This window comes from Ambystoma mexicanum, chromosome 6q (assembly GCF_040938575.1).
Source record: "Ambystoma mexicanum isolate Mex_15411 chromosome 6q, UKY_AmexF1_1, whole genome shotgun sequence".
NCBI lineage: Eukaryota > Metazoa > Chordata > Amphibia > Caudata > Ambystomatidae > Ambystoma > Ambystoma mexicanum.
In genome coordinates, this window is record NC_090937.1 from 221950703 (window position 1) to 221974471 (window position 23769).

Here is a 23769-nt window from a genome sequence, read left to right on the forward strand (position 1 = left end):
ATGATCTGGGACATGTGCAAGGGTGAAGTTACACAGTAAAAACACCTTAGATTGCTCAAAAAAGCACTTTTTTGTGTCTGGGCCCAAACTCTGTTCGCGGACAAGGACCCACGCTCAGCGTGGGTGCGGTCACATGATGACACCGCAGGATAGCTATTGCGCGGGATCAGCTCTACGCATGCGCATCAATGACATTTGTGATGTCATCTTTGATGTTATGGGTGTTAGTCTTAGCAGTGAGCGTGGTGGGGCGAGATATGGTTGCTTAGCTTACCATAATTGGCAAATTTCTGGGGGTTTTCGCTTTTACTTGTAACCATAACGTCTCTTTAACAAAGTTTTTTCATTGCATTTCATAGGTTTTTATTAGTGCAACTTAACCATAGCTTACCATAATTGGCACATTTGTTATGGTTTTTAGATTTTTCCCTGCAACCATAACGAATATATTACTGTTATGTCTGCTGTAAGGGGCAGAAGAAGGAAAACGACACACAGGTGGTATTTATGTGGTTTACAAGCTTTTTATTCAAAGTAAAAGGGGGTTGGGAAAAGACCTAACTAGCCCTAACCACTAAGAAGGGTTGCTCTACCGCAACAAAAAGAATACTATGGATTCTGTCAGGATTTGCGTCAAAAATAAAAATGGCAATTATCCTGTATCTAATCCTATTTCCGTTTGTTACACTTTCTTTCTAAATGAAGGAAAAATGGGTGTCTTCTTGTATCCAGAAAGATGCCTCTCCTGTTCTGGATGTTGAACCCCAAATGTACACATTCTGTCAGCAATATATAAAGTTCAAATGCTCACAGTTTACAAGTTCAGCTAATTTAAAAGTAACCCATTTCTGCGCTGTCCTCTGGGAACGTCTTCCTGGGTTTCTGGTTACTCTTTTCCTCACAATATTTCTCAGAAAATTCTCTGGGGAATTCCTCTTGCCCAGTTCGTAGCACAAAATAATCTCCAACTTAAAGGTAACCCCAGTTCCCTGGTCTCCTGGGGAGAACCTCTTCCTGTGTTCTTGGTTTCTTCTATTTGCAGAAACAACTTTCCTCAAAGATCCTCTGATAAATTCTTCTTCTCCCAGTTCATAGCACAAAGATGTTTATTCCCAGTCTCTTGTCAGTTCTGGTTCACTAACCTGCCAGACCTCACCACAGACTTTTCCAATAGAATATCAAGACTGCTTTATTCAGCTGCCAGACTTGACTTCCACTAGCTTCACTTTCCTTGACATTTGTGTTTGGGCTTCAGCCCACCTGTTATAATTCTTCTGCTGTAGATGTGGGTCCTCGACCTTTATGTACTCCACTGTTGGGCTTTGCCCGCTTTCATCCGCGTCCCAGACCCTGTTCTTTTGGCTTGGCCCGATCCCTGTCCCTTTGTTACCTAGTGTCTACCTGGACAGACCTGGTGTACCTTCCTGCAAGGTACTGTACCACCTAGGTGTAATTCCTATGTTCGTATCTGACTGTATACCTGATTTCTATTCTCTTGTGTCCCTTGGGATGTGTTTGTCTGCTTCACACAGTTTGCAATGTATTGCAAGTTTTCTTTCTCACCCCCTTGTGCTCTTTTGGATGTTCTCACCGGGTTTATAACAGTTGCAACTATTTGTAAGTTAACTTTTTCATCCCCTTGTAATCTATGGGGTGCTTTCATAAAGTCTGCCATCGTATTATATTTCATGTAGTCCCTTTTGCCCACTTGTGCTCTTTGGGAGATTCTTATTGCATTTATAATGCTTGTGTCTATTTATTTGCATCATTTTCCATCGCCTTGTAATCTTATGGGTGTTTTTATAAAGCTTGCAAAGATCGTATTATATTGCGCAAGGTCCCTTTTAACCCCTTGTACTCTTCGGGATATTACCATTAGCTCCCTTAATGCCTCCCTGACTGGCTCGGCCCTTTCCCTACTTTTGTGAACTTTCAGGGTGGCCTCTGGTCTTCTCAGAAGTTGGAGCAAAGCTTTTTCACTCCTGGCGCGCTTGATGCTCTTCTCTCAGCGTCTCTCTCTCCCTCTCGGCTTCAGCTGTCCACGTCACTGTACCTGGTCACGCTCGACTGCTCTGGCTTTCCCGGTCTCTGCCACCGATAAGGTTCACCTTGCTAAGACCTCTCGGGCACCTGTAGCTGTCCACGTCCTGCTCTCTAGTTCTTGGGCTCTACATATTTTGAAAAATCACAACAAGGACAATATACACATTTTTTAACACATGTTCTACATCCATCATAATTCTGTTTTTAAAATTATAACACAATATTATGGATTGTACCATACATAGATTAAAACTGTACATCCTGTGTAAACAATTCACTTCAACACCTGGCGGCACTGAAGCATAACATTTGTGCAGTGAGGAAAGCAATTTCAAAACTTCAGTAAGTAAACAGTACCTTTTCATTTCATTTATAAACAGTCAGTATGTAATTGTAATAACTCTGTGACAATGTTATATAATTAAATATAAACCTTGTATTTTGTAATAGAAATGGCAAGCACTCTGAAATGGCAGAGATATATTTCCCTAAAGAAGATACAACTGAAGAGTGTAGAATTGCTAAAAAGGTTTATACTTTTTGTAAAATAACTGTTATTTTATGCATATAGAAACTGTTACACTCAATTTATCACATGTCTTTCATAATTCAGTCTAGAACAACAACAAGAAGAACAAGCCAATCAAAATCATGAGGAAAAAGAGAACGACATTTTGAAACTACATCGCAGAATATTGAAAATCAGATGAACCTATTATGTGTAGATTCAAAACAAATTTCAGAACTGTCTAGAAATGTTAAGTCATGTGATAGAGATATTGATTTTCATTGCTTTACTTGTACCTGTGACCCTTTCCCCCATCAATCACCCCAATCATTCCAGGAGGACATTACAGATCAACATTCTGGCAAGATTTATATCCATAATTCTCCAGTCATGTACATATACCAGTCTCAAATACCCCTATGTTCCCCACAGTGCTTCTACCTCCCTATTATAATGTATTGTAATGTAAATATGTGTAAAAAGATCATTTAAAAACCCAATTTGAAGTCCATGGACTATATACATGGCTGTGTCTGCAACGCCGTGCCACAGTGATGTTATGCAGGTGTACTGACATTCGCAAACAGACAGCCATGTCTGTGATATCAATGACACACTTTCAATTAGTTCACGAATGTCAGAGTGTAGTCACGTTCGTTGCAGAGCACCAGAATGACATCACCCGGCTGTGTAGACATTCACAAACAACCATCATGTCTGCAATGGCATGATGCACTTGTAATTAGTTTGTGAACTTTAGAGCACAGTCGCAGTGATTATAGTGCACCTGAGTGTAGTTACGTGGGTCTGCTAACGCTTATGAATGACATGATATGGTTGTGAATGTCCGCGAACATCATGATGTGATCATGCCTGCATGGCTTGATGCAGTGTAAGGGGTCGATGCCCATTCTTTGCAGATATTTTGAAATCCATTTTGCATCCACTCTGCCAACTCAAGTTGAAACTATTCCCCACAACTGGTACTAACATTCTTTGTTGTTCTCTGAGCATTGTTTACCTTTGAACACACGTTCTTGTCCTCACATGTCAACAGATGGGGGAAAAGAGACCACAGGCAGTTCTGTCTATGGGACCTACCCATTTCGTGTAGTCATTCCTAATCTGGCAGAGCACAGGAGATGAAGACATTTCTGGAGCTAGCTGCAAAACTCTTAAGAATAAGAATGGAATCAGTCATGGCCACCCAACCCCCTGAGAGGCCAGCGCCACCTGAAGGATCTGGAGAAGGGAACAGAGGCACTGCAGCAGATGAGCTGCAGGAGGAAGATGAGAAGGATGATGCAGTAGAATCGGTACCTTCTATTACTGGCGTTCAGAGAGAATCCTGGGTGTGGTGGTTTTTTACCACCGTTGGTGGAGTGCCGAAGGCTCGAACTGCTTGTGTGCACTGAACTGAGTGTCGTGTCACACTCATTTGTGGCCAGGAGGGGCAGTACTCCTTCGGCAACATCTCCATGAGTGGCCACACCCAGACTTTCCACACAACTGCCCTGAGAAAAGCTTTGTCTTTCTAAGGATGTAGACTGACATCTTCTACTGCATCATCCTCTTCCACTCCTGCCCATACTAGGACCACCTCAGTTGGGCAGAGGATTTCACTTGCTACAACACAGCTTATACAAGAGTCAGTTGACCCTTACCTTCAGATGACAACTGTCCTTTTGTATACTGTGATGCACTGATCTGCCAGGAGGATTAATTCAGCAGCACCTTCGAGGCAGATTTGAAGGCGCATGAAAGGAATTGCCCCTTCCGCTAGTTGCATCACCTGTAACCTTTGTTCCTTCTCCACCTGTCCCCCTTTACAGTGGTTGGTGCCCTTCCCCTCCCACTTCCTACCTCCATCACTCTGAGTCACCACCTCAAAAAACAAGAAAAAAAATCCTTAAAACTAAAATAATAGGCTCCATAGGGAACCACCTTTCAATGTCTAAAAACACAGAACAGCAGATCCTTATGGAGTCGGCCAGTTTTATCTTGATGCATAAAGCATGCAGAATTCATAAGAATCTCTGGCATTTCCACCGGCATAAAAATCCAGGCTGGCGCAAATACTGGAGCATTTGGATGGCACAAAGGAAAGAAGGTAGCAGAAATGAAATTGTGTTCCACCGTTCTTCTCTGCCATACCAGGGGAGACTGCGCAAGCCGAGCGCCTGAATTCAGGATAGAGACGCAAACTAACCAACCCTACTAACAATTTCCCTTTCTGCATACACCACTCAAACTCCAAATCAAACACAACCAAAATCTACAGCATAACAAACCGCACAAACTTCACTACATTTCAACAAAAAAACAAATTCACACATAGACTCGCACAACAGTACACAACGACTAACAGCCGCAAACACCCCAGGCCCAGCCAATGGACCCACCGGGCTGAGGCCGCCAACAGCACATCACTGCTCTCTTGCACTTTTCCTGCCTCCTCCCACTAACTCAACCTCCCCTCCTCTTTCAGAGCCGCCAGAGCGCCAGGCGACCACTCCGGTGGTGATAGTGCGCGGTACAAATGTCCTTTAACATTAACATACAAACAATTGAAAATATAGCATGCCGTGAATGGAAAGAGTTAAAGCCTTACTCGAGGCTTTTACACCTTCAATTCACATTACACCACTGAAGAACATGAACTCCCTTTCTGTTTATTTCTACTCTTATGTTGGCACTTAAGAGCCTTTTTGTCCTTGTAAAATTTTTACCTTAACATGTACACATGAAATGTGTAGTCGTGCACTTTTTCATTACATGCTCCTCTTCTTCCAATGTAATTTCTTTCATGAGAAAATGTTAACTGAATTCTGAATATTGTTAATTTCCAAGATTGGTAAACTGTACTCCATCTTTTCTAAAAATGTTTACTCCATCATGTAGTATATTATCATTTTCAGAAGAGGACATTTCAAAATCTTGAATAAATCCACATACAGCTTTGTTCACATTCCACCTCGCTTTTTCTATTTCTGGACAAAACAGCTTAGCTCTTTTCCACACTTGTCTCTGTGCAATTTGTGAAAAAATAAACATGTGGAAAACGTTTCATCAGACTTGTGAAAGTATCTTTCATGGAAAACTGCAAAGATACACCAAAGATACACCAGTTACATTCCCTAAATTATTACCTCCACAATATACTATAATCATTTCTGGCCGTTTTAAAGCACCATATTTTCACACATCGGTAAGAGTAGTTTAATCTTTTTTCCACAAACTCCATACATACCAGCTCCAATATTGCAAAGCCAAGATTATGTTAGATACAAAGCTGTTCTGCATATATATGCAGCCAATGTACCCACAGATCTCTCCACATAGTCTTCTTGATGAGCCCCATGCGTTTAGCAATTCAAACAAGAAATTAAGCACTTGCTGTCCTGTCTTACTCTCCAGTTCAGTCCCTTGCCATAAAGAGAAGGCCTAATTGGTTGGCCTTCTTATGCAGTCCTCTTTCCCTGCACAGCATGGTAATAGGGCCTGGATGGCACTGCAGTCTTTCTTCTAACAGTCTCGTTTCTCTGCAGACATCGGGGCAAAGGGCAGCACTTCTTCTCTTCTTACCCTTATCTGTGCAACACTCTCTAATTGGGTACATTCAAAAAGTCACACACCCAACCAGCAATCACATTCAGAAACCCAACATTTAACCCTCTCCCCTTAGTTGAACAGTTTAGATGCATCTTTCAACTCTGGAAGTGCATTTGTGCTCTGATTCAGAGCCTTTTAAATCACAACCTATTTTAATTTGTTTACAGATTTCGATTTCAAGATTTTACAGGATCTACATTACAAAATCTACATCTAAGAACACATATTAAAGGTGTGTTTCAATTTTCAAAAGTAGTATTCTATACCACCTTTTCTATAATATAACTTCAAGAATAACTCTAGTCCTGCTAAATATGCTTCACTTCGGAACCTATTCCAACAGTTTCTTATTGTTTTTAAAAAGTACTTCTGATTACATAATGACTGCTACATGTCCTACTACTTGTAGCTGTGCACAATTCCATAATTATAAATACCTCAATTACCAAGTTGAGCATACAAAATTACATCTTTTTTTTAACTACCTGCCTTCAGTCAACACTACAGCAGACCTTCATATTACACTGTATTATGCAACCTTGCCTTTAACTTCACCTCAGCTTCTATTGGTTTTCTCTGCTGCAAAGCATGCTTCACTGCAGCACTTTTCCCATTAGTTCATTAATGCTTTTAAAAGTACTTCTGCTTGCATAGGGATTGCTACATATGCTACTACTTATAGCAGTGCACAGTTCCATAATTAAAAATACCACTATTACCAAGCAAGAGTATGAAAAATAAGGACATAGTTTTTAGAAATGACCTGCCTTCTGTCCAAACCATGGCAGACCTTCATATTACAATTTATGATACAACCTTCCCTTTAACTTAACTTCAACTATAAGTGATTTTTTGTGCCACAAAACATGCTTCACTGCACCACTCATCCAAATAGTTCATTAGTGCTTTTAAAAGTACTTCTGCTTGCATAGTGAATGCCATGTCCTACTACGTATAGCAGTGCACAATTTTAAAAGTTGCAAACAATCTTTATTACATTTGTAGCAAAAAAGATTATCAAAGAAACCTATGCAAGAAAGCAAGCTCTTCCACTTTCAAAAAGAAAATATATGAATGTGGGATGTATGTCTCTACAATTGTAATGGCCTCACTAAACAGTGCATTATCCTAATATACTTTCTGTTTATAAAGCTAACCTTTCATACTATAATTCCCACTTTCTCATTCCATTGCTGCAATCCCACTCTTTTCCATTACAGCCACACCACTCGTCCTTATCCTATGACACCACCACTCTTCCCCCACTAATACTACAAACATTTTATCACTCAATCCAAATCGCCTATACATCCTTCTTCCACAAATCAATTTCCAATTACAATTCATAAAATGTACCCAACACCCCTCTTTCTTGTCCCTGTACACCAGGTTTCTTCACCCTCCCACTCTACAAATCTGTCATTCCACACCTTCTATCACCTATACATCTCTCTACCTGATGTAGCTTCCAAAATGGAATATATATACCCAATAGCCATGTTCCTTACCCCAGTACCCGATATTAATCCATATCATTATGCTTACACCCATCTCTCTCATGTCGCTAAACTGACAACAACGCATTAATTGCTGTATTTTCCCCTTCCTCATACCTTAGTGAAATCAAACTATTTTGTATTATACTCACATCTGTCTTCTTCATACCACTACACCAGAGGTCTACAACCTCTTACTCTACAAATATTTTAGCCCACTGCTCCCATTATCTATACATGCCTCTTCCACATCCCACTTTGCAATTATAATCTATATTATTATTATTATTATTATTATTATGGTATTTATACATATACTCCTCTTTCTCGTCCGAGTACACCATTGGTTTACAAAGTTTCACAGTGAAAATGTTTAGACCTATAGCTCCCATTACCAATACATCCCTCTTCCTCATGCTACTTCCCACTCATAACCCACATCATTACTTCAGCACCCCACTTCCGCGTCCCAGGACCCAGTATTAATCCATATAATTATCCATAAACCACTCTTTCTCATCCCAGAACAATAACACCAGCCCAAGTTATTACCTGCACATTCATCTTCATCCTATTACTTAATAGTAATCTATATCACTATCTCAACATCCATATCCCAAATTCCACTATTTAAAATGAACATGTATATTTATCCACACAACCCTTCTAAAACTTTAAAGTGCACATTTGTTGGGGAAGATTTTTCAATTAAGGTTTCTTTTGCCATAATGTTGTCTCTTACTATTTCATAGGCTTTTCCGTTAGTATCTAATGCAATTGGGTTTGTTTGTTGTTGGTTATATGCTGCTTCATTGAAGTGCGGTTCTGTGCTACTGGTGTGAAACCATTCACCTGCATATAAGTCACAAAAGTTACTTTATGCATGTTTACAAGTTTTATTTGTATTTTTTTTAAAATAATTTAAGTTAGTGGTTGCATTCTGTTTAAAACTAATATTAATAGTTTTCTTTTTAGTTTGAATGCACTGTCAATCAGTGCAAGTATCAGTTTTCTTTTGTAATTTTGAATTGAGGAATGTGATTTCTGAGATGTTTAATGAGATTGCTGAGAACTCTGCACAGAACATTTATTTTGTAAAATTGACGTTTTAGAATTTTTTATTGTGACTGCATTGACATTGCTAAATATAGTTTGAGATTCACTTTCAATTGTAATTTTTCTTACTATGAATTTGGTAAGTTTTTTATTTGAAGCAGGAACACTATTTTTGTTAGTGGTGAATGTTGATGTACTGTGCAAAAGCAGTTACTTGTTTTCTTGCATGTACGTTTTTTCTATAGATTGTTGTAATGGAGGGTCAGTATATGACTTTCCCTTCTTTTAATGTGTTTGATCTTTTCTTTGTTTTCTGTGGAGCTGAGTTTTAGTAGGTATTCTGTATTCTTTTGTATCCGTTGAGAGAACAAAAAGTGTGCACTTTTATGTTGTAGAAGGTTCGTGTGGGTGAAAATATGTGTTTATATTATATAGTGGTATAAGGTATATGGATGTTGAGATAGTAACATGGATTACTATTGAGTAATAGGATGCTAAAGATGAATGTGCAGCTAATAACTTGGTTTTATTGTAACATGGATTACTATTGAGTAATAGGATGCTAAAGATGAATGTGCAGCTAATAACTTGGTTTTATTGTAACATGGATTACTATTGAGTAATAGGATGCTAAAGATGAATGTGCAGCTAATAACTTGGTTTGGTTTTATTGTAACATGGATTACTATTGAGTAATAGGATGCTAAAGATGAATGTGCAGCTAATAACTTGGTTTGGTTTTATTGTAACATGGATTACTATTGAGTAATAGGATGCTAAAGATGAATGTGCAGCTAATAACTTGGTTTGGTTTTATTGTACTGGGATGAGGGAGAGTGGTGTTGGAGTACTGATATTAGTTATGATCGGGAAGGGAGAGATATGCATTTGTATTGGGAGGTATAGATCGAAATATTTTCAAAATGAAACGCTATAGATTACTGGTGTGGTAGGACAAGAAAGAGGAGTATGTGTATAGTGATACAAATTATAAAGTTGAAGTAGGAAAAGGAATGTGTAGATAATGGGAGTTGTGAGCTAAAATATTTGTTGTAGACCTTGATAAAGAGAGATGCAGGCATAATGCAAAATAGTGTGATTTCAGTAATGGTATGAGGTAGGTGGGAAATACAGCAATGGATGTATTGTTTTTAGTGTAGTGATGTGAGGGAGAGTGGTGTAAGCATACTGATCTGGGCTAATGTTGGGTACTGTAATGATGAACAAGTATGTTGGGGAAGTCTCCGGAGGATAGCTTAGGGGCAACGCGCTCGCCTTGAAAGCAAGACGACATGGAGCAGCACAGGTTCGATTGCCCGGGTTCGTGCTTAGAAACCTCTCGGTATTAAACGCGTTATAAGTAACCTATCATATCATATCAGTGATATGCATTCAATTTTGGATGTAGCATGAGGCAGAGAGCTGAATAGGTGATAGGAAGTGTGACAGTAAATATTTGTAGAGTTCAGAGGTTGTAGAACTCTGGCGTAGTGAGACAGGAAAGAGTGGTGTTGGGTAAACGATATGGATTGTAATTGGAAATTGGTTTGTGGAAAAGGGATATATAGGTGATGGAAGTAATATGATAAAATGTTTGTAGTGTTATGGGTTGCAGAGTGGTGGTATTATTGGATAAAGAAAAATGGTGTGGCTGCAATGGAAAAGACTGTGATTTCAGCAATGGAATGAGGACATGGAGTATAGCATGAATGGATAGTTTTATAAGCTGAAAATACATTAGGATAATACAGGTTTTTATTTATTTTTGATTTTATTAAATTATTTGTACTGCGTCGTAAGCCTGCTGGCATCGGGGCGCAACATTGACTTACATGGAGACAGGACACATAGCGTGACCATTACAGACAGCTACCTGTCTAGGTTAGTGCAACCATGTCCGAATTCACTTGAAAAGGTGGGTTTGAAGTTTTTTTCCTAAAGATGGAATATTTAGGCTCCAGTCTCAAGTGTATTGGTAAGTTATTCCATTTAGTTGCTATTGGAAAGGCTTTACCTAAGCTATTTGTTCTCTTATATGGTGCAACCATGATATGACCAAGGGCTTCTGATCTCAAGGCCCGCCCTGGTAAGTAGTGGGTGATCTTTGTCTTGAGATAGTATAGTATTGTTAAAATTGTAATGACGTACATGGCACAATAATATACTTACTTTTTAGAAATGGAAGAGCTTGCTTTCTTGAGTCAGTTTCTTTGGTAATGCTCTTTTTGCTCAATGTAAAAGAAAGTTTGTGCTCTTCCATAAGTAGTAGTACATGGGATTCACTATGCCAGCAGACCTACTTTTAAAAGCACTAATGAATTATTTGCAGGGGTGCTGCAGTGAAGCATGTTTTGCAGCTCAGAAAACCAGTTATAGTTGAAGTGAAGTTACAGTCAAGGTTGTATAATACAGTGTAATATGAAGGTCTACTTTAGTTTGACAGAAGGCATGTCATTGAAAAACATATGTCATTATTGTTTTTACTTTAGCATGGTAATAGTGGTATTTTTAAGTATGGAGTTGTGCATTGCGATAAGTAGTAGCACACGAAGCAGTCACTGTGCAAGCAGAGTATTGGGATAAGTGCTGCACTGTTCTGAATACTCACAAGGCATAGTAAGTTTGCCCCTCTTCCTCTTCCCCTCAGCTCTTAAAATTGTGTTGTAATGTACCCTCATTTCCTCCCGGCCCTGTGGGCTCTTTGAAACAGTATATTCTTATTGTATAAGTGCCTAACAAGCAAACAATAAATAAATAAATACATAAATACATAAATACATAAATAAATAAATAAATAAATAAATAAAGCATGTTTTGCAAGAGAGAAAACAGTTATTCCTTAAGCTATATTTTAAAAAGGATGGCATAGAATAGTACTTTTGAGAATCTAAACATAGCATGTCTGTAGATTTAGCAATGTTGAACTTGTAGATTCTAGAAATAAAAATCTAAGACATTAAAAAGTAGGTTGTTAAAGAGCAGGCTCTGATAACAGCACAAATGCACTCTCAGATTTGAAAGCTAAATCTAAATTGTTGAACTAAAGGTTCAAAAGGTGAGAGTCGCAACCACACATACCCCTCTAGGCGAGAGAATAGCGTTGCAAATGCATTTTTTGTGCAAATTACATGGGACGCATGAATACTGCAGGCAATCCAAGGTTTCAGACTAGAGTTCTTCACAGAACCATTTCAAGTGCATCCTCCATCCCTGATAACCTTTTTTTAAAAAGAAGACTCCAGTTTCATCATCTAGCAATGAAGAACACGGTAGCAAATGTATGTGATGATCTTATTGGGTTTTTAAGCAACATATTCCACGTGAGAATGAAAGACAAGGTCAGGCCACTCATAAATCTCAGAAAACTGAACGCATTTCAATTCTACAGGACCTTCAAGATGGAAGGCAGCTGCAAACCGAAGACTGGTTAGTCAGACTAGATCTCAAGAAAGCTTACCTTTCGGTTCCCCTTTTGTTCCCAACACAGAACATTTCTATGGTTCATATGGGAAGGACAGGTATGACAATTTTAAAATCTTCCCTTTTTAGCTATCGGCAGCCCCCTGGTGGTTCACAGAGCTTCTGAGGCTTGTAGTAGGCAACTCGAGGGAGCAAGGTATATGGGACTGATAATATATCTCGATCACTTGACAGTCATGTCACAAGACAAATTAGTACAGAAAGCAGTATCTCTGTCGCAGAATCATGGAATCCAGATAAAATGAGAAGAATCAGAACTCAATTCACACATTAGAGTTTCTGGGTTTCAAAGTGAATACAGTTGAAGTAACGCTGAGCTTACCATCACAGAAGATGCAGATTATTCACCAATAGATTTTGTCGATGTTAGTGAAAAAGAAGACATCACTCAGAGACTTAGTTAGGACAAAAGGCCTACTATTGTCCTCCATTCAAGCTATAGTTTCCACACCGCTACATTATCAAGCACTGCAGAGGATGAAAATACATGACCTGGACGTCCCGAAGTCCAGCGATGCCGGAACTGAGATGCAATGGTGGCTGAACCACATGGCAGCACGAAACTGGAGAGCGATCCCGGCTGTGGTGATTTTATTTTTAAAGTATTTTATTGGCATTTTTCTTTTGTTAACATTTACACAGCAATCAATTAAAACTTTGTTTCTATAAAGGGGGAAGGAAAATGGGAAATAAACGAAATGTACTACAAACAAACTAACTTAACAACTGGTCTTCTTGCCACATAAGTATGCTGGGGGTTTTGCCCCAGTTTGATTGTTCTTTTGGGCATCGGAGTTCTCCCGGTGATGTGCTTGGGATGGTAGTGCCAAATTTAATAGTTCTGTGGGTATTTCCGCGGAGTATTTGGCTTTAAGTCTGATTCACTGGTGTCTCAGTGGTCAGGGGGTAGGTCAGGGGGGTTTGCCATCTGACGGTAAAACATATCTCGTATTAGTGCGTTCCAATCCTCATATGTTGGGCTTGCTTCTCCTCCCGCTCTGTCTACTCCCCCTCCCCATACCTTTGTTTCGGCCCCAGTCCAGTGCTCCAGTTCTCTGTACCATCTCTCGAAGTGTGGGCCCCTGGGGGACTTCTATGACATTGCTATGGCTCTCTTGGCCAGCACACATGCCATGTCCATGAATTTCACTATGTGTCGCATCTTGCTTATTCTTGGGTATGTGCTGAGTAGGCATTCCGTCGGGGACCAGTTATATCTTGTCACTCCCGCTCTTCTGCAGGCCTGCTCCACTTTGGACCAGAAATTTTGGGTCTCCAGGCATACCCAGAACATGTGCATCATTCCCGCTCCCTCTGAGTTGCATCGGGGACATAGTGTGGTGCTGGACTTACTGATTCTAGTTCTTTTCTGGTGTCATGTACGTTCTGTATAGGACCTGCAGTTGGATTACCCTGAACCGGGCGTTTCTCAATACCTCTCTGGGGTATGTTAGGATTCTTTCCCATTCCCTTTCAGTGATTTTTTCTCCCAGGTCCGCCTCCCACCTCGATTTCAGAGCCTCACATTTAGCGTTGGGTCTGTCCGACAGTTGGGCGTAAATCCTGGACACTGGTTTCCAGCCGTCCCCTAGGTTGTAAAGCAGTGTGATCAGCGGGTCTAGCTCTGGTTCGTCTGGCCACTCCTTCCATTGTGATATGGCTCCCTCTCTGACTCTTCTGTACCATAGGAATAGTCTGGTGAGTAGGCTCTCATTGGTCACCATAGTCTTGAATTCCCTAAAAGTACCATCTTCATATGTGTCTCCCCAGGTATAGATGCCATGTCTTTGCCATTGTCTCATTCGGGCTAGATCTGCCTTCCCCTTGAATACCCCCGCTGCAATCGGAATGTCTGTGGAGTAGGGGTGTGCCCCTCTTGTATGTCTCTGGGTTCTAGCCCAAACTTTCCTGCCCAGCTCTACTAGCATCGGGATATCCCCCAGGCATCCCGCCGGGACCCATAGTATATCCTTCAAGCTCACCGGGGCAACAGGTTGTCTAAGTTGTCTGGTTTCAGAGGTATGTTCATCAGCCAGCCATTTGGTCAGGTGGCTTAGTTGTGCAGCCTGGAAGTATTTTCCTAGGTCTGTGAGATGGATTCCGACCACTGTGTATGGTAGCGTCAGTATGTCCAGAGATATCTTGTGTCTGGTGTTGTTCCACAGTAGCTCCCTTAATAGCTTTTCTAATACCCGGAAAAAGGAGACCGGGATGAGGTAGTGTATGTTATGAAAAAAGTGTAGGAATCTTGGGAGTACTATCATTTTAACCACTGCGGCTCTGCCCATCATTGATAATGGTAGTTTTGACCAGAATCTCATTGATTTTCTAAGCCCATGTACCGCAACCTGAGTGTTACCCCTGTGTGTTTGTTCGGGGGTGTGCCAGATGTTAACTCCCAGGTATGTGAAAGTGTGGAGTTTCCATTGGATTCCCACTGTTGGGAGGTCAGCTTCAGTTCGTGTAGCTAGGCCGGCCAGGGGGAATATGCTGGATTTCTCTTTGTTGAAGGAGATCCCTGACACCCGGGCAAAGTTCTCAAAGACCTCTAGGATTGTTGGTAGGTTAAGGTGAGGGTCCCTCAGATATAATAGGACATTGTCTGTATATAGTGAAATGATGTGGTAATCGCCCCCTATTCTGATGCCAGCATCGATGAATTGCTTCCTCATATATATAGCTAGCGTTCCAGTCCCAGGATGTATAACATGGGTGATAATGGGCAACCCTGCCTGGTACCCCTCTGGATGTCCCATAGTCCTGACACTGTCTTTCCAGTCTTGACTCTAGCCACCGGTGATTGGTATAGTATTTTTATCCATTTAATGAAGGATGCCCCAACCCGAACTGTTTTAGGACCTCCAGAAACCACTCCCAGTATATGGAGTCAAAGGCTTTCGTGGCGTCTAAGAAGACCACTGCGTATGGTTCGCGTAGGTCTATGGTTTGTGCCACTATGTGTTGCAGTCGACGCAGGTTCACTGCTGTGTTGCGGCCTGGTATGAACCTGTTTTGATCTTCATGTATTAGTGTGCCTATCACCTTTGAGAGTTTTTGGGCTAGGATAGTGATTAGTATTTTTATGTCGTAATTAAGCGTGGCTAGTGGCCTATATGATCTGCATTCTTCTCTGGGCTTCCCGAGTTTGGGGATCGGTACTATCAGGGTCTCCCTCATGCTTTTGGGTAGTGTCCCTTTATCATAGGATTCTTTAAAGACTTTCAAGAGGATGGGGGCCAGGGTTGTTCCGTACGTTTTGTAGAACTCAGGGGGCAGTCTGTCACTGCCCGGGGTCTTACTCGTGGACAGCGATTTGACTGCCTCGGTTATGTCCTCTAACGATAGTTCCTCATTCAGAGTAGCTACTTGCGCTTCGTTAAGTGTTGGGAGGCCTATTTCTTCGAGGGTGTCTAAAATGTCCCTTTGCGGTATCATTGTTGTGTGGCTATACAGCTGGGAGTAGAATTGGCTAAATGCCTCATTGATTTCTGGCTGAGATTTGTAAATCTCACCGGTGGAGGTTTTAATTTCAGTGATCGGGTGTTTTGGGTGTTCTTTTTTGCAAAGCAATGACAGGGGTCTGCTTGGTTTATCGCCTTCCATGTGTGTTAGGCAGAATCCTGTGCAGTACCCTTAGGGACCACTACACACAATTAAGACTACAGGTGGCAATAAAAGTTTTACCTTTGGTACAAGCCTGTACTACTATGTTAAAGTGGTAGCAGCAGCGTAGCAGCCAGGCTTATCTCAAGAGAATCTGAGCAGTAGCAGAGATTACACAAAGGGACCACAATTACTGTGACTCAAACACTGACTCAAGGTTTCAGGTAAAAAATATAAGTACATTTATTTTTAAACCATTTGTTATTAACACAACACTTCTATTAATTCAAAAACCACACGTAAAATACACTACAACTAACCAATTCACTTTGTACGGTATACTTCAAGGTAAGTACCCTGTGTTTTAGCGGAATCATGAATGGGATGGAGGACTTGGGAGAGGAGATTTCTCAGTATCTAGCTGAACCATACAGTAGACAGAACCAGAGAACATTCTTAGACAGAAATTCAAAAGTCAATAGGCCGGAGCCAGTGTCAAGTGGAACCGGGTTTCTGTTGTCGAGGATCACACAGTCAGATAGTTGACGGTTCAACATAGCCAGGAGTACTTATATATTGTCAACAAAGGAAGCAAAAGTTATAGGAAAGAGGGAAGACAAGGGCAAGCCTTGGAGGCGAAGAAAAGGGATTCACCCAAATTCCTCGAGCAGAACACAGTACCTTATTCAATGAAGAAGCTGGTGCCATGGCAGTTGTTCCTGGTAGTTTCCTGCAGACCCACGGTTCCTGGAGCTTTGATCCAAAGGAAGACTTCTGGGGGAGTCTGCACCACACAGGCATGAAGCCGGCAGCAGCGACGGTGAATAAAAGGTGCACTCCTTAAAAACAGGAGAGGTTCTTCAGGTGGCTATCCGGACCACTACAGCAGTGTGCAGCAATTTCGACCACGAAGAGGATCCTCTGGCTGTAGAAGATGAGCTGGTTATCAGCACTAAGCTCAAGAGAAGAAGACTCCGGACTGGATCTGCTCTGGTCGTCGAAGGGTAGATAGCTCAGGACTGCAGCAGGGCTTCACCAGGACGGGATAGTTGCAGCAGTCAACTTCTTCTCCGCTTCTCTTCGGTTCCTTGTAGTTCCAGTGGCGACTCTGACTTCTAGCCCAAGAGACCTGCCTTTTATGTGAAAATCCCCCATTCACACAGCCTGGCTGTCAATCACACAGCAGGGGGGTTGTCCGGCCCGGACAACCACCTCAGCCAATCATGGCAAAGTGCGACTTGGGTTTCCTAGGATACCCTGTGCAGGGGGTGACTACACCCCTCCCTCACATTCAGCCCATCTAGACACTCAGGCACCTAGAGGAGGGCTTCTTGGCAGAAGCCCGCCAAAAGACAGTGAACAAAGGAGGAAAACCTGGTTTGCCATGCAAAGTAAAACACAGGAAGGACTTTAACAAAAAGAAATGGCGAATAAACCCGACTGGAACCAAAAGAAAAAGTATTTGGTCAAGCGGGTTTAAGTTCTAGGCTAATATAAAAGCCTAAAACAATACCACGTTTATATAGTATAATCACGGTAGAAACTGCCACCAGCCAAGTCTCAATGTTAAAAGAGCAAAACAATGCTCTAGGAGGTACAGATAAAAAGGGATACGAAGTAACCCTTTCCAGTACTCCATGTAAGATGGGGTGTACTGGATCTGTGGTTAAATGACTAAGTAAAGTTAATGGCAACTTTACCCTTTTCTGGGGGACAGTAGTCAGCCTCAGAAATGGAGTCGGTGGGAAGTCTAAAAGACAACCCTGTGTCACTGCACTGAAGGTGCTGCGTAACACACAATAGAAAGGGGCTACTGAATTGGTGTACTCCAGAGTCCACAATCACAAAAACAGATGAAATACACATGGCAAAACCCAAGTAAGATTGGGGGAAAAGCTCACACTCTTACCAAGTGAAAAAAATAAACTCCAGAAAACCAGCAAAGCTGCTGAGGGACTCACTAGGTATGGGAAATTATCCATTGAATGAGACTTCTCCCTAACATGTGTGCTCTAGTGGTCCTAGTTATGTAATCGAATTTGGCTAGTCTTGCCCACACATTTTGGCAGTCGTTTCTTCCCTTGTTTTAGGCGCAGCGGTTTCGAGCTGGGTGATTCTCACTTCACCGGCTTCTAATTCTTTCCGTAGGGTTTTCCTTATACCCCCAGTGCTAGCGGAGACCTCTCCCCTGATCACCACTTTCAACGCTTCCCATATTGTGTTCCTAGCCTATGTTGATGTCTAGGTATTCTTGTATTTTGTCCTGGAGGTCCTCTTTGAAGGCCCCATCAGTGAGGGCTTCTGCTGGCATTCGCCACATTGGGGTGGGTGATCTGGGACATCATGTTTTCCATTCCATAAGGAGTGGGGAGTGGTCTGATATTGATCTTCCCAGGTCGGTCGCTGACTCCGCCTGGGGAAGGTGCTGTTTGTCTAAAAGCAGGTAGTCAATCCTAGTGTACAACATATGGGGAGATGAGAATATTCCCTATCGTTCGGGTGAAGTTCACTCCACACCTCAGATAGGTCCAGGTTCTCTAGTACTTTGTCCAGCGGTGATTGGGCAGGGGTAGGCAATGGTGTTAGGGGTTTAGCTCTATCTAGTATACAGTCCCATGTGCTGTTAAAGTCGCCCCCCTCACATGAAAAGACCATCTCGATAGGGCATTAATTTGGCACTTATCTTAGACAGGTACACCAGAATTTGGTTGTTGGGGAGGTAAGTGTTGACGATGCATATTTCCTGCTGTTCAATGCTGCCTTTCAATATCAAGTACCTTCCTTCAGTGTCTACTTCTTTTGACTGTAGCTTGAAGGGCGCTGTGTTTTTGATCCAGGTGTAGACTCCACGTGCATATTTATAATAGTGAGCTCCAAAGCCCTGACCTCCCCACCATTCGAACACTTTGGCAGTGTCTTCAGCTGTTAGGTGTGTTTCTTGCAATAGTGCGATGGAGACGTCTTTTCTTTTCAAGTATGATTTGATTCTGTTCCTGCGCATGTAGGAGCCCATCCCTCTGACATTCCATGTCATCACCTTGATGTTAACTGACATCATCATATTGCGTTGACCAGATCGGCGTCTCCAATGTCCATTGTTTCCACGTGTATGTCATGGCGAAGAATAAAAAAGGTTTTAAACAGTAACTTGGTGAACTCAACCAACTGCATCCAGCAGTTGTGCCCCGCGGGTGGTGCTCGGGTGCCCCCGCCACCTCTTGGCCTCTCCAAGGCATCCTCGGCGGGTTGTGATGCAACGGGAACAGGCCTGCATCAGTCCTTTTTTGGGGTTGTGTCGTTTTGCGCGGGTCAGTCAATGTGGCGTACCTCCCGTCACCGTTGGCAAAGGCTTTGGCGAAGGTGATCACTTGCCGTGGGTACGACCCTCCAGTAGGGCCCTGTTAAATCAGTGTTGTGGTTGTGCCGCCGTCTCTCCATCGTCAGCCATGTTGTTGTGTTCAAGCCACATGTTTGCCGCTGCTGGAGACTCTAGGAAGATGGCTCGTCCTTTGTGTATGATCTTGAGCCTGGAGGGGTAGAGTAGCATGCATTTAAGGTTCAGCTGCTGCAGCCTGCCTTTAACAGGAACGTGGGAATTTCTCACCCTCTGGACAGCTGGGGTGTAGTCTGAGTATATTGTGACCTTTGCATTGTCCCTGCATATCGCACACTTTTCACGTGAGTGTCGTAGTATAACCTCCCTGTCTTGGAAGTTTAGGATCCTGGCTATAATCGGACAAGGGTGCAAGCCAGGTGGTGGCTTTTTCTGGAGTGCTCTGTGTGCCCTTTCAACGGCAAACCCTTGGGAGAGTCTGCCGGCGCCTACTTCCTGTTGCAGCAGGGTCTCTACAAAGTTCGTGGTGTTGCGTCCCTCAAGTCCCTCGAACACCAAGTAGGCGAACGTTGTTGCGCCTGGATCTTCCTTCGGCGTCCTCCGCCCTTTCTTCCTGTATTGTATTGCGTTTCTCCAGTTCCTCCACTTTGATCTGGACCTCCTTCAGAGTTGTGGACCTCTCTTGCTGTTGCGATTCTGTGTTTGTCACACGTTCTGCAAGATTGCACATGTCTTAGCGCATTAGTTGCACGTCCAATTTCACTTCCTCTATCTTGGTGTTGATGAATGTGCATAGTCCTGATATTGCCTCTTGTATCTGCTCCTCTTTGGTGTGCTCCTCGGGGCTCACCGGGCTGGTTCAGGCATTTTGGATTCCAGTCCTTGTTCCTTTGGGCGGGCTGCCGCAAAGGATTCCATGATGTTAGTTTTGCCTTTTCCTTGGGGAGGGGACATTGCCTTGCCTTGCAGTTCGGGACTGCCAGGGGTCACCAGGCTGTGCCAGTCCACTTGGGTTTCAGGCTTGCATTTGCGTGTGCTTCTGTGATTGCCGCTCAATATATGTCTGGTTTGAGCTCTTCTTGTTCTCTTGGGTTATTGTGAGTTGTTCAGTTGGGCAGTGTCCAACAGGCAATGTATTGGCAAAAGCGGACAGTTGCTGTTGTCCGATGCGGTGGTCAGTGCCTATTCCGGGGATCTTCGGTGCTTTAACTTCGTGTGGTTATGCGCCTAGGTAGCCGTTCCCCATTTGTGTTGCTGTGGCCCCTGATTTGACTGACCTCCCAGTTAGCCTCGCCAAGTGTTGGGTTGCTCTGGTGGCTCTGCGTTATCCCCAGTTGCTGGTGGTGGGCAGAGCACGCGTGTCCTTGGTCGAGTAGTGCCGGCGTGTTCCAGTTCGAAGCTAGCAGGTCGCCAGTTCCCACTAGCACTTGAGGCTACAGTGTGGAGTCTGCCACCCGCGCTTCGCTGTAGGGGTTGTGTTTGGGCTTATTGGCACCCCCGTTCACAGTATTGCTGCAGGGCTCGTATGCATCTAGTGTTCACTGTTTGTTGTGCAGGGCAACATCCTGCGCTTGCCCAAAGTTTTCTCCACTTCCCTTGCGATGTGTCGCCATTGCTAAATGGCCCCCTCCCTTTAAGTGTTGCCTGGGCGTGGGGCGGCGGGTCTAGTGCATTGATAGTTTGCCACTTGTAGCTTCACCCGGGAGTGCTTCAATTTGTCCCTGGAGCTGCGCATTGGAGGTCTGTCACGGTCTGCCCTCTGCGCTCCCTGGCTCACCTTGTGTCGGCTGCAGTTCTCCTTTTGGGGCTGGGCGGCCCACCCCAAATCCCGGTGTGGTATGCTTTTGCTCCGTCTGGTCTAAAGATCTGGGTTGTCAGCTGGACGATTGCTTTCGGGCACCTCCGCAGCAACAGCCCGGCCGGGCCCGGCCTCACGTTGCCTCTTTCTTGCCTTCTCCCCACCTCTTCCCACTTTGCCCTGTCTTCAGCGACCTGTGTCTCCAAAGCCACACTTCGTCTTCAATGGTGTGCGCTTCCACACAGCTGAAGGCTTGCCGCAGTGGCACTTGCCGCCGTCACTCATCCCAGCCTTCGGTTGGTGCGTATTGTTTTCACGTCACTGATGGTTTGAGTCCTCAGTGCCATCCGCCATTTTTGGCGATCCTGGAGTCACAACTTCTGGTGCTCATTAAGGGGGTTTGGAAGCAGCGGTTCCACTCGTACTTGGCACCGAGTGTGAAGAGTCGGTGCCCCCACTGGAACGTTCAGTCGCTACCTTTGTACTTTATTTTCGCCTTGTTTAAAAAGGATCTGTTGAGGATCAAGACGGGAGCACGGTCCCAACACATCCTCATATCGCGCGCGCAGGCCACGCCCCCCATGATCTGACTCCACGAACAGTGAAGTATTGCTTTCTCCTGAGGATGGCCAACATCTTGGCTGTGAGATATATTAACTATCCAGGAGTCAAGGGATCCCAGCTGTTAGCAGAGCTAGCCAAGGACTTTTTGTATTCCTGCTTGGAGAAGAACATTTTGCTGCAAGCGGAATACTTGCTGGGTATGGCGAACAAAGTGGACTACTGAAATTCAAGGCAGCTGAAGGGAGCTGCAAAGTAATCTTTTCCAGAAGCTGATGGTTGTGTGGGATCTGTGCATAATCGACCTGTTCACCTTGAGACCCAGCCAGTGACTGGAGAGGTTTTTCAGCTAGGGACTGGACCCAGCGACAGAGCAACAGGCGCTTTCCTCCATAAATTGGTGCCCGTCATAGAGTGTATCTTTCCTCCATTCGTCATAATCACACGTCGGTTAACGGTTATCAGGAGACCGGCTAGTGATTGTAAATCTATTCCAGTCATCTCTGGTATGGTATCATTCATAACACAGCGGGAAAAGCACACTTGATACTGCTAGATGGGATATTATGTCTGGTGGCATGAAAGATTTCCGGAGTTCCATAATTCTCAGTCATCAGGAACAGACAGTCATATAGAATAGCTTGGAACTTCTAGCTTAGGTGGTTCATGGTCAGGGATGGGGATCCCATTAAGGTAGATGTGGCATGTTTTGTCTTTGAATGAAGGGTAAAGCTTACTGGACAGTAAACCTGTACAGGTCAGCCGTGTCAGCAGGGCATGTGCTAGTAAATGGCAAGCCAATTGGGGAAAAAAACTCTTGATAAAAAGGCTCAAGAATGGAATTCATCTGACAAAGCCTGCAGCTTCTAAGTAGGCTAAGCTTTGGGATTTATACACAATCTTATGCCTATTCCTAAAGTGGGTTGGCAATGGGCTTCCATCCAGAAAGGTGTTAACAACCAAAGTGACGACTCTCCTCTGTTTGATATCCTGCAAGCGAATTTCAGATGTGAAAGCCTTGTAGGTTTCCAGAAGGAGTTTTTCTTCAGATAGGACTTTGCACGTTTCCAAACGCACTTAGATAAATAACAACAGCAAAATATCCGAGTTTTCCTGAACAGCTAAAACTTTGTACATTCAGGTATTTCAAAGTGTACAAGACGGAGACAGCGAAGCAGATTCTCAAAACATTTCTTGATGATCACTTGTGCCAAAGAAGGAGCAGTCCAATTCTCAAAGGGCATCTGAATCCACATTCAGATGCCCATTCAGTAAGAGGAGCTATAGCATGTGCAAGGCTAGAGGAGATCATGAAATCAGCAGACTGGTCAGGTGATTCCGTTTTTAAGAACTTCTACTTTAAACCAACTGGCTAGGAAGCGACGTTGGTGATAAGTAAGCTTTAAACAAGCACAACACGGGCCTCCGGTCTTGATTTAGAATGCTGATTTTCCTTACTAATGTTTCAAAAAGTCAAAATTCTATAGAAGGCACACAGGCAATGTATTATCCATCCTTCGCAATCAGTGCTGCAACCATGATAAGGGACAAAATGACTTGCAGGTTCTTAGCTAATTAAGTGCTGCTAAGTTAAGCCAGTAACAGCGGACTACTATGAGAAATGTCTAGATAATGTATTATGTATTGTGCATGTGCAGAAGTAATTCGAAAATGCTACATGCGTTATTTTGGATTGCAATGTTAAAGTTACTGATCTGTTTCCTAAAATAAGTATGGACTATTTTTTTTCTTCCAGAGGTTGACTCAAAAGCAAGCTAAACAACCACCACAGTCCAAGCACAGCAAAGGTTGAGGAGAAAGTAGAGAGAGAGTCATTTGCAGAGGATTTGCAACAAAGAAGAGGATGGGCGCAATCAATGTGGATATGCTATGAAGGGCTATGGACTATGACTGCATAGACAGCCCACCTGACTTTTAAGCAACTCCTTCACCTGAGAACCTTGCTAAGGGTAGTTCTTTTGGTTGTTCGTTGATTTATTGCTGTTTTTTTAAAAGTTGATGCTGTTCATTGAGAATTAAAGCTTTAGAAGCATAATACGTCACCTGCTTGTCTTTCATAGAATCTTGACTTTTCAAAACATTAATATGGGAAATCTGTATTCTTAACTCTGATCTAAGAAGTCTGCAAATATTACGCACACACAATGACGTCCTCCTAAGCGGCTCTGTTATAGTAGCCGCAACATACCATTAGTGTTTGTCAGCAGCCAAACGCCACCTGAAATGAACGTGGTGCCTGGAGAATGAACCTACAAGC

The 23769-nt window shown here is 43.0% G+C and overlaps 1 long non-coding RNA gene across 1 annotated transcript in view; it reads left to right on the forward strand.

The window, feature by feature from the left end:
- Positions 1 to 23511, forward strand: part of LOC138515495 (uncharacterized) — a 117120-nt gene extending 93609 nt beyond the window's left edge. The window contains exon 3 of the long non-coding RNA XR_011282027.1: positions 23248 to 23511. This is a non-coding gene — a long non-coding RNA (uncharacterized lncRNA). The remainder of the gene's footprint in view (positions 1 to 23247) is intronic.
- Positions 23512 to 23769: the final 258 nt, after the last annotated feature.